General features: G+C 41.6%; 1 protein-coding gene across 11 annotated transcripts in view; it reads right to left on the bottom strand.

The window, feature by feature from the left end:
- ATXN1 (ataxin 1) overlaps positions 1–13659 on the bottom strand; it is a 412814-nt gene that overhangs the window by 373285 nt on the left and 25870 nt on the right. The gene's annotated exons all lie outside the window — the stretch shown is intronic.

A 13659-nucleotide genomic window follows, 5' to 3' on the forward strand; every position in this document is an offset into this window, starting at 1 on the left:
TCAGCTTCTTGAGGACGTTGAAGCATCTAACTTGCTAAAGCCGAGCAGACACTGTTACTTCCCTCATTCCATATACACAGCACAACAATACGAGTTTCCTACTCTGCTCCAAAAGGCGTTATGTTCAGGAGCTTTTTTTTTTTTTTTTCCTTAAAAAAAAAAAAAACGAAGATTTTTCTTCCAAAGAAGGTATAAAGCGTTTTTATGTAAAAACATTGTGCATTATCATGCATAATGTTGTCTTTAAATAATGCTGGTATGCTACATTTAAAATATTTAAGGTTAGGGGCACCCGGGTGGCTCATTCGGTTGAGTGTCCGACTTTGGCTCAGGTCACAATCAGACGGTTCACGAGTCGGAGCCCCACGTCAGGCTCTGTGCTGACAGCTCAGAGCCTGAAGCCTGCTTCGGATTCTGTATCTAGCTTCCTTTCTCTCTGTGCCCCTCCCCTGCTCATGCTCTGTCTCTATGTTCTCAAAAAAAAAAAGAAGACATGTTAAAATATTTAAGGCTACATTTATATAAACATTTATGTAAGCTTCTTAGAAATAAAGAAGAATTCTGCTAAGGATTAAAAGTCAGTGCCATGATTTATAAATGATCTCCACTAAAAATTCGAAACTTTGAATTCTTTAACATTACTTTTCAATATAGAAGAGGTCATTCCTTCAAGAAACAGATGGCATACTTATATTATCTTTCTTTCCTACTTCAGCATCTCACATGTGCTATCTCTGGGGACATTTGCACTTTATAAAAAAGATACCTTTTGGGGATTCGTTAAAAGGTAGTCTACCCTGATGCGGCTAAAATGAGTTCAATTACCCACAGTTTACAAAAATCTTACTGCTCTAGAGCAACCAAATTATTACTTAATCCTAAAAGAAGGACCAAGAGAAAAACACTCAAATGTGATCTTTTATAGATAAAATAAAATTGTGTCATGTATCATCCCTTTAGCCAAACCTTTTATTTATAAATCTAGCAAATTTTCCTGCGTAGGCTGAATTTCCTTAAGCTTTTCTGGACAAATCCCTGCATTCAACAGAATAAGTTCCAATGTGTAGTCAGAAAAGATGCTCTGGAGCATTAAGATAATTACACAATTTTAACTTCTAACTATATATGTATTTTTAATTAATGACATAGTGTACTTCCTTGCTTAGAAGTTAATTTAAATTACAAAGCATCTGACTTAAAAATTCCTGAACCCAACTTGAAGACACAGAACAGATGAACACAAGGGAAGGGAAGCAAAAATAATATAAAAACAGGGAGGGGGACAAAACATAAGAGACTCTTACATAGGGAGAATGAAGAGAGGGTTACTGGAGGGGGTCTGGGAGGGGGGATGGGCTAAATGGGTCAGCGGCATTAAGGAATCTACTCCTGAAATCATTGTTGCACTAGATGCTAACTAACTTGGATGGAAATTAAAAAAATAAAATTAAAATAAAACAAAATTCCTGAACCCAAAAGCCATTAAAAGAAACCGCTCATGAGTCAAGCAGCTTCACTAAATATTTATTGCAGTATTAACATTTCTCTAATATGAAAGTTTCTGGCCATCATGTAATTTCCAGTTTGTGCCCATTTTTACTCCACGGTGTTTTTTAGCATAAAACCGAAGCATGTTGATTCTGGTACAAATCATAAAAAAGACTATGAGGAGGGTTCAAAGTAACCTCAAGCACGATGACTTCACGTTCAAAAGATTTTTCTCATGTTAATAACATTTAAATCTTTGCCTCTGTCTGACTCACATGCCTCAGACTAGAAGTTTAGCCCAATCAGCTATTCCAGACAGGTGAGGAAAGAGCTTCATTGTCCTGAGCACAAAATGAACGGCACTCCCTTTCAGCTGACTCAAGGCCAAGTATGGACAAACTTCATGAGAATCTGAAACAGGTTGAGGAGGAAAAACGAAATTCCGAGCCCCAACCCGGGAGTTAAGAATCGACAGAAAGTCCATGAAATCTCAGCAAGCGTTTCAATTGCCTTCCTGGCGAACGCGAAATCCAGAGCCCCAAGGCTTTCGGATTCTGTGGGCATCAAAGTTTTTTTCCAAGCATGCACGGTGATGAAAAGAGTGACCGTAACTTTCCTGACAGAGGCCTCTTAGCAGACCAACGGTTCGCGCTGGGAGGTTGTAAAGTTTACTCCATCCACACGACCGGAACAAGGAACCACATCAATAGGGCAGAAGTAGCCACTGGAGCGGTCTGTTTACTACCTGGCTCCCGTCTAAAAATTCCAATGGGACAGCGAATGGGACAGACCAGGCTGATACATGGATGTGCAATGCTCAGCTCGGGAAGCACTATCTCTCAGCTGTGCTGATTCAAGTCCTTCCCACCAAGGCCTGGGCCCAGGTGCTAGAGGAAATGGAGAAGTCCAGGCCAAGGTGGGGTTCCCAACCCAATACAGCTCATTTTATTGAGACCAATGTGTTAACTAACTTAGGGTCCACAGGGAGGGAAGGAAAGTCAGATGACTACAAATAAGAATTACCGATTAAATTTTGAAGAGTAAAAGTGCCGTATGGTTTTGTATCACAGTCTCTTGGATAATGAAGACAGACAGCACATTCTTGTAGGGTTTTGGGGGTTTTTTTCGGTTTTTGGTTTTTGGTTCTGTTTTGTTTTATTGCTTTAAATGTTGTATCTTGCTAGTACCTGGACAACACTGGACTCCTTCTTTAGAGCCTGAGTATGAAAGCTGAGTATTTCTGTTTATTCAGATTTCCAGATCTGCTATTTCTTACTCCACTACCCCATGTTTTCATTCCAGAGGAGTGTGATTGTTAATTTGTTATTGCGAGTTTCTTAAGGAGTCAAAACATCCAGAGAAAAGCATGAACTACACGGCAAGAAAGGCTAGAAAATGTCTCAACAGCATGGAAATGACTCACTGCCTAAAGATATGGAGGCTTAAGAAACACTCTCCCCCCTTCAATTCAAGGCAAATTTGTTCAGAAGAAACAAACCACAGCTCAGTCCAGTTTTCAAATCAGAATCCGCGTTCAGAAAAACATCTTAGTTGAAATACCCTGTGAAAAATCGTTTTAAACTATTTTTCTTCCTTTCTCCAATCAATGAGGTCAATCATCACTTGCACCCAGTGTACATATTTGGCCAGTACCTACTCCCACATTCTCTCTTCTAACGGTATTTCTGCCCAGATAAGGGAGGGAACCATCCCTACAAATGGACTACATTTATTGCGACATTTTTCTGCACCATTTTAAAAGAAGGAAAAAAAAAAAACCCACCAAAGTGAAGCCTAGGCATTTCTAAGAGAGAAAACTCAATAAATACAGACCTTATTTTTATCAACTCAGATCCAAGTAAACAAGGAGCAAATACAAATGATTGGTAAATATTTGGTAAATAAAGGCAGCTGATGTTTCTGTACCCTCCTGACCTCTTGTTCCTCCAAGGCCTCCTCCCCACATACATTTTTCCTTCTGGTCATAACATAAAAAACTTCAATCACTGGATTAAAATGAAATACTAAAAAGAACCTTCTTATACTCTGTGAACCACAAAAAGCTGGGGGGGGGAGTCCCACTAATATTTAAAAAATCTTTTCTTCAGGGGTGCCTGGGTGGCTCAGTCGGTTAAGTGCCTGACTTCGGCTCAGGTCATGATCTCATGGTTTGTGAGTTCGAGCCCCACATCGGGCTCTGTGCTGTCAGCTCAGAGCCTGGAGCTGCTTCGGATTCTGTGTCTCCCTCTCTCTCTGCTCCTCCCCCATTCATACTCTGTCTTTCTCTCTCTCTCAAAAATAGACATTAAATTTTTTTTTAAATACATTTTCTTCAACTGCTGATCACATGGAACCCTTTTTTTAAAATAAAAGATTCCATATATATCTTGGTGTTGCTGCTAAACTGAAAACATCTAAGTTTGTGGAACTTGTCTTTGAGGATGATGCCAATTATCATTCTAAAATGCAAATGTCTAAGACCTCCTGAACCTGATTATGTATGACACAGAATAATTTCTTAACAGGGTCCTATTTCAGGTAGATGTCCCAAGAGTTCAAGCCATATGGAGCCTAATTAGACAGTGAACATGCTCCCTCCTTGGTTTGAACTAGTATAACAAATAATATTTCAAAAGCTATCTCTTCCAGGAAGTAGTAATAGTTTGAAAAAAACAGTGGTTTATTCCCCCAAATTTTTCTCAATTACGAAGCCACTGCTCTGATGTTATAATATGTACAAAGATGGTTACAAACATAGATAAGTGGCCAAATTCTGTTCCATCTCTCTCTCTCTCCTCCTTCCCTCCCTCCCTCTGTTCCCGGTAAATTATGATCAGTAAGTTCAAAGTCTTTCACAATTGTTTAAAATTTTCAAATATCTGTAAAACCATAAAGTAAACAGACACTTTAAATACGATAAAAGAGCAAGCAATTTTGAATCTGGGCATAGCTATTAGAAAAAAGGAGGGGCGCCTGGGTGGCTCAGCAGTTGGGCTCCAACTTCAGCTCAGGTCACGATCTCGCGGTCCGTGAGTTTGAGCCCCGCGTCGGGCTCTGTGCTGACAGCTTGGAGCCTGGAGCCTTCTTTGGATTCTGTGTCTCCCTCTCTCTCTGCCCCTCCCCCACTCATGTTCTGTCTCTCTCTCTCTCAAAAATAAATAAATGTAAAAAAATTTTTTTGAAGATATGAGAAAAAAGGAATAAATGAAACATCCAAGTAATTCCAAAGACAGGATGCTGAACATTTCAACCACTATATACATATGAATTCCCCTAACATACCAAAAAATAATGTGCTCGGCACATTTGGTTCAGACAAGACACCTAACATGACTAAGAAAACAAGTCCAAATTATGAACTTTTAAAAAGAAATAAAAATTTAAATCTGTTAACTACCTAGAGGAAAACTTCAAAATGATTAACGAATTATTTAATGATTAGACTATGAGAGCTTATATATTAATATTATATAATTACATATGTGGTCTAATATATGAAATATACTAGGAAGCATGCAAACAAGAACTTTTCTTTTTGCTTATTTTGAGAGACAGAAAAACCAATGGGGGGGGGGTGGCAGAGAGAGGGGGAGAGAGAGAATCCCAACGCACGGCTCGAACCCATGAACTGTGAGCTCACGACCTGAGCCAAAATCAAGAGTCAGATGTCCAACCAACTGAGCCACCAAGGGGCCCCTCAAACAAGAACTTCTAAAGTGACTTCTTAGGTACTCTTTTCCTTTCTTATTATGTACTCTTAACATTTAGTAGTCTGTGATATTCTCTGTGCTACTTTTTAGCACAGAGAATCTTTTCTCATAGACAAATGACTGTATTTAAGTCTGACGTGGATACAAATTCAGTCCCCGAAAGGATCAAAATTAACAAAACCTCCGTCCAATGGAAGTGAAAAGTTCATCATAGAGACCATTTCCTCCATTCACCAAGCAGAGATGCTACTGGATGTGAAAATAACCCCAGCCATCATAATGGCACAGCTTGAGAAAGGACATTCATTCACTTATTTGACACGTCGTTATTCACCATTTAGTACTCTAAAATGAAGCTGCGAGGGAAGAAGCTCAAGGTCCAGCCCCTGATTTTACCTGACCAGGCTCTGAGGATTAGGGACCGAATGCCTCGAGCACGATGAGTGCATTGGAGAGAGGAGAGTGCGTCCCCATCACCACCATCCCCCCCACCCCCACCCCCTGGTCCCTGCCCCTTGCTCTTTCTGCCTCACCGCCCTGGGTGCCGAGAGGTGGCACGAACCTCCAGTCACATGGGAAGCAAGACATCTGAGTAACCAAGCAAGGCAATAACTGCTGTGATAAAACTAAGGGCAGTAGGGAGGCAGACTGGTTTGGGCTGAAACAGCTGGGGACACCGTTCTGTCCTGGAAAAGGGGAGGCTCATGCCAGACGTCCACAGTGGAACAGAACACTGAGAGGTGAAGGTGGAGGGCTCAGGGAATAAAACGAGCAAGCCTGGTGTTCAGAAACATATGTACAGACAACGTTGGAGACCTGGGGTAGACACCAGGATTGGCCCACGCTCTCTGCCACCCTCGGGCAGCCTCTCACCAACCCTACGTCTGCCATCTTCCAAATGCCTGGTATCTTGCCCTAAATGCTACACAAACAAATTAGAAAACTCTAAAGGAGAACAAAAACATAATGATAGGGTAAAGCACGAACAGCATTTACCAGTTGCCAAGTGCATAGAGTGCACATATTGATTTATTTCATCCTGACCAGGTTACGATCCCCACTTTCCAGAGGAAAAAAACTGAGGCAGAGAGAGTAAGTGAGCAGGCCAAGCTGGTAAATGGCAGGGCTGGTATTCAAATTAAGGAGATATCACAACTCTGGCAAACCCAACTACAACCGACCACACAGCATAAGCTCCCAACAAGCTTGGATAGCAGCTTCGGAATAGCTTAGGACCTCATCCCCCATCACAGGGCTCTGATTCCTTCTGGTTCTCTTTCTGACAAATCAGTTGTAATTGCTAAAGATTCTGCAGGCTGCTGTCACACCTCCAGGGTTACTTCCAAAAGTCTGTAAGAGCTGATCCAAATGGATGGTTCCTTAGGTACCTCAGCAATCCAACATGGCGGCCGTCTGAGAAACTCTGAGACAAGCCCTTCTCCTGAGTGATGGCTGCCATCTGGCAACCGAGAATGCATTTCAAAGACATCTTCCCGTGCTGTGCAAAGTATCTGGTCACAGAATTCGTTATCAGTAGAACCAGGATTAAAAGTTGTGACCTCTGTCTCTTCTCTCTCTCTCGCCCTATTCTCCCAAGTCGTGTGTTTATATTTTTTGCAAAGCAGCCAGAGGAAAACATCAAAAGGAACCTTCCTGTGGGGTTAGCAGTAAATGAATAACGGCTGGACAGAGAGAGCAAAGAGAAAGTGAGTCACGGGTGCTGTGTTAAACCTATAGTCTTTCTCTGGCTTACTCTGAAACGTTCTCTTCCCTATACGGGGAGCTGTGGGCTGTAGATTTACTCACCCCAAACACCATCTCCGACTCCTGAGTCAGGATCTTAGTAAGCGTTGAAAGCTCATGGCCTTTCCTTCAAATCTGAGGCACTTCGACTTCTGGGACCTAAGTCCTCTTTACAACAATGTAACTCAAATGAGGCAGTAACTACAGTGGCTTGACCAGGGCGATGTGGTTTAGCGCTGTTATGTAAGCTCGCTGCCACCTGATGCTGGGAAGGTCAGCAAGTGGGGGGGGGGGGGCGGGGAGGGGACCACCTGTCAGCTACTGGTTCGCTGAGATCCCACTGCCTCGTGTGACCGTGTGGCACTCTGGGTACCTTCAACCAAAAAAGCACCTCCTTTTGATTATCAATCGCAATGGCTATATTTTAATGTCTCCTATGGATTCTGGTCCTGGCAGTCAGGCCCTGATGCACCGGGAAGGGGAGACAGGCCCTTTGAGTGTAAGTCACACGGAATACTTAAGGACCAAGCGCTTAGCAGTGTGTTCGGCACATATCGGGACTTCATCAGTGTTGGTTATTTTTCTTCTTTTCTTCCCCAGTAAATGAAAAGCCAGTTAGATGATCTCAGGGGTAGGAACAGACTAAAAGAAGTGAGCTTTTAAATGAATAGGACCTTAGAATTCCTTTTAAAAAAAATAAAATGAAATGGCTCTGTGTAATCAAGTGAACTGTGGTACTGCTCGATTATAATCTGAATTACAACATGGTAAATGAAAATCCCTTTCATGGGGGGAACTTAGAGAAAAGGGTGTATGAACACAAAGCTTTCTGAGTTAGAGGGTAAAACAATGCCTATACATATTTTTTAATTCTACAAAATACAGGAAGACCACTATAAGAAACCTCCTACCTTCCTTAGGAGCCATGTGTACTAAGACTTTTGTGAACAGCACCCCGCAAGGCTCACATTCGTGCTGGATGCTCTTTTCCAATAAAAATCTCCTCCAAGTTTTCCTTTTTTTTTATTTTTTTTTTATTTTTTTATTTTTGGGACAGAGAGAGACACAGCATGAACGGGGGAGGGGCAGGGAGAGAGGGAGACACAGAATCGGAAACAGGCTCCAGGCCCAGAGCCCGACGCGGGGCTCAAACTCACAGACCGCGAGATCGCGAGATCCCGCAAGATCGCGAGATCGTGACCTGGCTGAAGTCGGACGCTTAACCGACTGCGCCACCCAGGCGCCCCCAAGTTTTCCTTTTTTGTGAACTTCGGCGATTGCCTCCCCACTGGCTATACACAACCACACATATCTTTCAGAAGTTAATTGAAGCATAGAGAAGTTAAACATGATTTATTCAAGGTCAAATCTCGAGTCGGTGGAAAAGCCATAAATATAGCCTCTTTGCTGCTGAGTGTTCTGGGTGCTGGGCCATCCTGCCTGGTGAAGTTTTGACTTCTGATTGCTATTTTCAAAATTCCCGGGAGTGCTTAAAAGCAGCTCATGTTGACAAGATAGAAGGAAGAAGCTTTTACAAATTTCATTAATATTGCACACTTTCACATTCCTGGACCTATCACACAGGCCAATTCGTTTTTTACATATGCATTTAAAACCCCCTTTAAAACAGTGTATAACTGACTCAAATACATATGAATGGGAGAGGGTTTAGGAGCCTAAAATATACCCTATTTTTTCCCGTTAGATACAGCTGAATCACAATGCATGGTAAACAGTCTGAGCAAAAAGAAACGTCCTGCGCCTAAGAGCCTCACTACAAGAGACTCCATTCTGAGACCCGCATAAACGCGGAAACTTAGTGCCTGGCAAGGGTGAAGAGAGGACTCTGGAGGGCGAGATGCATTCAGGGAGGAAAACATCACAAGTACTGAGCAGCACTGAGAAAGGAGAGCACTAAAGCTGTCATTAAAAAAAAAAAAACATTCACAAGCATGTGCAGATTAAACAGATAACAAGAGAGGTTTTGGTTTTTTGTGTTTTTTTTTTTCTTTTTTTATAAAAAGAGAGGTCATTCCTCTGGCTTTCGGGACCTTAAAAAATAAACCAGACCAACCAATAGCTTGGGAGGCTTTGACCCCTGGTGGAGGCAGCTGTTGGCAAGATTCGTGCCTTAAAACCAAGAGAAATGTAATCTCTGGGAGTTGTTTCATTTTGCTTTCTGCTACCATACTTGAAGACTACTTGATTGAACAAATGAGCTTTTTTTTTTTTTCCTCTCTCCTGGTATCTATCGTGAAAAACTCATTTGCCATTTAATTTTTAGATAATCATGCTGGCTGGTTTTTGCCTGCCTCTGTCTCCCATCTACCCCCACCCCACCTACACTGGCATTCTCTGTGGTCAAAGAATCTGTTTCAGTATTAGTGTTCAATATAACAAATGTCAAGTAAACACTCGATACATTTCCTGTGCTATTTAAAGCATCTTAAGCAATTATTTGCTCTAAAGTATTAAACTGTAAATTTTCTTAGCTGGTGCCAATTCCTACAGTACGAGCTGTCACAGAACAGTACTCAGAACACTCAAACGCAGCTTTTAAATCGGCTACACTCTTAGGCTGCATTTGCCAAGATTTTTCTAGTTTCCAAATTTTTAAGGCGTGTTTTTTGAGACAATGCACAGAACTGCAACAAAGTGTCATCTGTAGCTTCTTCACTTCTATTTGAAGCTTCTTAACAGGCACATACGTATCTTTCAACATAGATCTGTGTCTGCGCAAAATGGTAAGAGGCAGAACATTAGACAGACACTCACACTTCAGCCTCATTACTGTAAGTGCTGATTATTTCAAGCCAAAAACATGACCACGGAAAATGTCACTACAAATGATAAAGCCCTAAATCAAACAGCTGGTCCATAAAAGGCTCTTCTAACCCTAGTTCTATAGAGGGTGCCTACTGTAATCCTAAACTATATCATATACTACACTATAGTATATTGTTATACTATATTTATACATACACATGCGTGCTGCACTAGAAAAATATTAATACAAACGTATAAATGTATATGTGCAAATAATTACATGCAGATTTTTGCACGTGCCTTTGTAAGCATTTTTATCTTTAGCTAGATGGGGTTCTTTTTTAGCTTTTTGAATTCATTACAGGGGCGCCTGGGTGGCTCAGTCAGTTAAGCGTCTGACTTCAGCTCAGGTCATGATCTCACTGTTTGTGGGTTCAAGCCCCATGTTGGGCTCTGTGCCGACAGCTCAGAGCCTAGAGCCTTCTTCAGATTCTGTGTCTGTCTTCTCTCTCTGCCCCTCCCCTGCTCACACTCTGTCTCTCAAAAATAAATAAACATTAAAAAAAATTTAATAATTTTGCAAAAATATATAAAAAAATAAATTCATTCCAGAGTTTTATAATTACCCAAGACTCGCCTAAAAGTAACATTAATTCTAAAATCCTTAAGAGCTAAGACTGCATTCAATTACCACCTCCTCCTACAGAACCGTCCAGTCCTTGGAAAATTACTCATGCAACCGAGTACGACTTACAAACAAACAAACAAAAAAACCAAAAAATCTCCTGGCTCATTTTTTTTTTTAACATAGTTAGTTATTAGACTCTATTTTCCAACTGATGAAAAGAATTATACATACCATCCCAGGTATTTCTACTGGCTGAAAGACTGCATTGAAGCATTAAGGGACAACAAGGCTATACCATCTACACATGTTCCAGTCGATAGTGTTTGACGGTGTCATGACGTGCCCTCACACGGGTTACCGAAAATGTACTGCTATTTTAAGATTCACACCATCAAGGAACCACACGTCTACAGAGCTAGTATTTGCGAATTATGACCCCGAGAAGCATTTTAGCAATCTGCCAGCAGAGTCTTATTAAATCACCCCCTCCCGTGGTGTGCTGGTGTCTTTGTCACAGGCCCTCCGAAGCACATCTTGCTCGGAGGCAGATGTGTGTCACTCGAGCACGACAAAGAGATGATCATCTCAGCAAGAATCCCCAACACCAGCCATGACACCTCTGCCTGGAAGCCCAGCAGAGAACATCCTCCCGAACCTTCTTCTGCAGGTCTGGCTTGGTTCCTCTTTATGCTCTAAGACAGCAAGGCAAGAAAAGGGGGAAGAAGTAAGAGGAATGGCAGAGCAGGGAAGAGAGACAAGAACAAGGAAGGAAGAATAATCATCTGGCATGGTTGCATTTTCTGGTGCGCTTTTGTTAGAAATATTTTAAAACATTGCTTCTCTTTAGGGAAAATTTTCTGAGGCAGGGGGTGGGGAGGTGACGGGCTAGGGGAGGGACCCATATGGAGGTCATCAAATTCATGGTAAATTTTTCTTAAGTTTATTTATGCATTTTTGAGAGAGAGAGAGAGAGAGAGCAAACACACGAGCAGAGAAGGAGCAGAGAGAGAGAGAGAGAATCCCAAGCAGGCTCCGTGCTGTCAGCACAGAGCCTGATACAGGGCTTGAACTCACAAACCACTGGATCATGACCTGAGCTGAAACCGAGAGTCTGACACTTAACTGAGCCACCAAGTGCCCCAAATTCACGGTAATTTTTAAACTCAGGTAGAGAGTTACTTGACTGCTCACTGAATCCTTACTTTTTCAATACTTTACCTGTTTCGTGAGGATGCTTCTGTATATACTCAAGGCTTACAAACACGATTTTGTAAGTCCCACAACGACATGGGTGGTAGGCAGTAAAGTAGAATTAGTCAACAGCACAGAGGCTGAAGTTAAGACGGTATGAGTTGAATCCCAGTCCTCCCACTTACTAGTTCTCTGACCTTGGGCAAGCTACTAACCCCGTTACCTTACCTATAACGTGGAGATAATAACTACCCCCCTAGGTTCACCGTGAGGATTAACTGATTAGCACAGTGACTAATACAGCCTAAATCCTCAGTGTGCCTGCCAGCCAGCCACGATTATCCATAAAAGAATCGTTCTCTGCTCAGCGATCTCTATCGAGTGCATACACTGTTTCGTGTGTTTTCAATCACGAATCTGGTAAACGCGTTTCTGTTCACTGGATGATTTACTGAGTAAATCATTCAACTGTTCATCAATAATGTATTGGTATCAACAATCAAATGCGGTTTCACTTGAATTCCTTATGTCCGTGTAGAAGATGCCCAAATGAATGAAGAAAACAGATTTAGCAGACCCACAAGGAAAGTGGGAGCAATCCAGGTATGGCTTCAGAGGAGTCAAATGCATCAGTAGTGTTAGCCAAGTCGTATAAGAGAAGACCAACCCAACATTAACTTGAAAGCTTTTTTTTTTACACTTTTAAGTGTTTATTTATTTATTTTGAGACACAGAGAGAAGGCGGGGGGGGGGGGGAGAGAGAGAGAGAGAGAGAGAGAGAGAGAGAGAGAGAATCCCAAGCAGGCTCCGTGCCATCAGCCCAGAGCTCGACGTGGGGCTCGATCCCACAAACCGTGAGATCACGATCTGAGCCGAAATCAAAAGTTGGAAGCTCAACTAACTGAGCCACCAAGGCGCCCCAACATTAACTTTCAAGTTTAAAGACATCTATCATTCACTTTTACGTGTATCCGGAGTTCACAAAAGAAGTTAAATCCTAATATCTTACAGTGACAAAGAATAACAATTAGCAAGATCCATTTAAATCTCTTTGAAAGCTGTCCCCCCCAAGTTAACTCTCGCCTCCAAGTAATACTGAAAGGACATCACAGATTAATTTGTTTGAAGCCACAGGCTACAATTTAACTGTTCCTTCTTAAAACAGTGCCTCGCACACAGTAGGTTTACAAGAAATGAACAAGATTAAGTTGATGGTAAAATGACGAGGCTAGACTGAAAGATGCATATGGTCCCTCCAACATCATGAATGACAAAGTGTCTAAATGATCAAACGATTACCAACTTTGGTGGATCTTTACAGCTAAACTCAAGAATTCACTGCTACTTAATTTTTTTTAAATGTTTATTTATTTTTTAGAGAGAGAGAGTGAGCAGGAGAGGGACAGTGAGAGGGAGACACAGAATCCAAAGCAGGCTCCAGGCTCCCGGCTGTCAGCACAGAGCCCGACATGGGGTTCAAACTCACGAACTGTGAGATCGTGACCTGAGCCAAAGTCAGACGCTTAACCGACTGAGCCACCCAGGCGCCCCTCACTGCTACTTTACTAATGAAGTTTATGGAAGATCTTCCTTCATTTCAATTAATGCGAGCATGATCAAACCACAGCTGTCAATCTCACTGCTTCATTTATTATCATAGTATTGAGAATATGCCAAGGCTCTGAGTTTCTAGATGCATAAAGAAATTGGTGACTGAGAAATATGTATGTTTCAGAGCCCAAGGAATGAAATTAAGACATTTCCTTTTTTTTCCTGTTAATAATTCCGAATCTCCCATTGGTGTATTTTTTAAGCATTAGTTGTTATTTAATACAGTAGCTCTCCTGGGAGAAAAAAAAAATCAACCTAAACATAAGAGTTTTCCAGGAATAAAAACAGATAGTAACAATAGAAAAATACCAGAGGGAAATAGTCTTTATATTACACAGCAATTAAAACCTTATAAACAAAAACTCTATTTTTAAAGGCATATCATAGCTGCAGAACCGGCCAAAACTCAACATGTTTAATGAGATACGGATTCCTGGTAAGAACAAAGGAAAATCCAAGTTGAAGAGTTAGATTTCTCTCAAAATCACTCACTCACATGTCTGTCCCTATGTCATAAAGTGT

Source organism: Lynx rufus, unplaced genomic scaffold, assembly GCF_022079265.1.
Source record: "Lynx rufus isolate CCGP_SWC_20201006 ecotype Redwood Valley unplaced genomic scaffold, mLynRuf1.p SCAF_6, whole genome shotgun sequence".
Classification (NCBI taxonomy): Eukaryota; Metazoa; Chordata; class Mammalia; order Carnivora; family Felidae; genus Lynx; species Lynx rufus.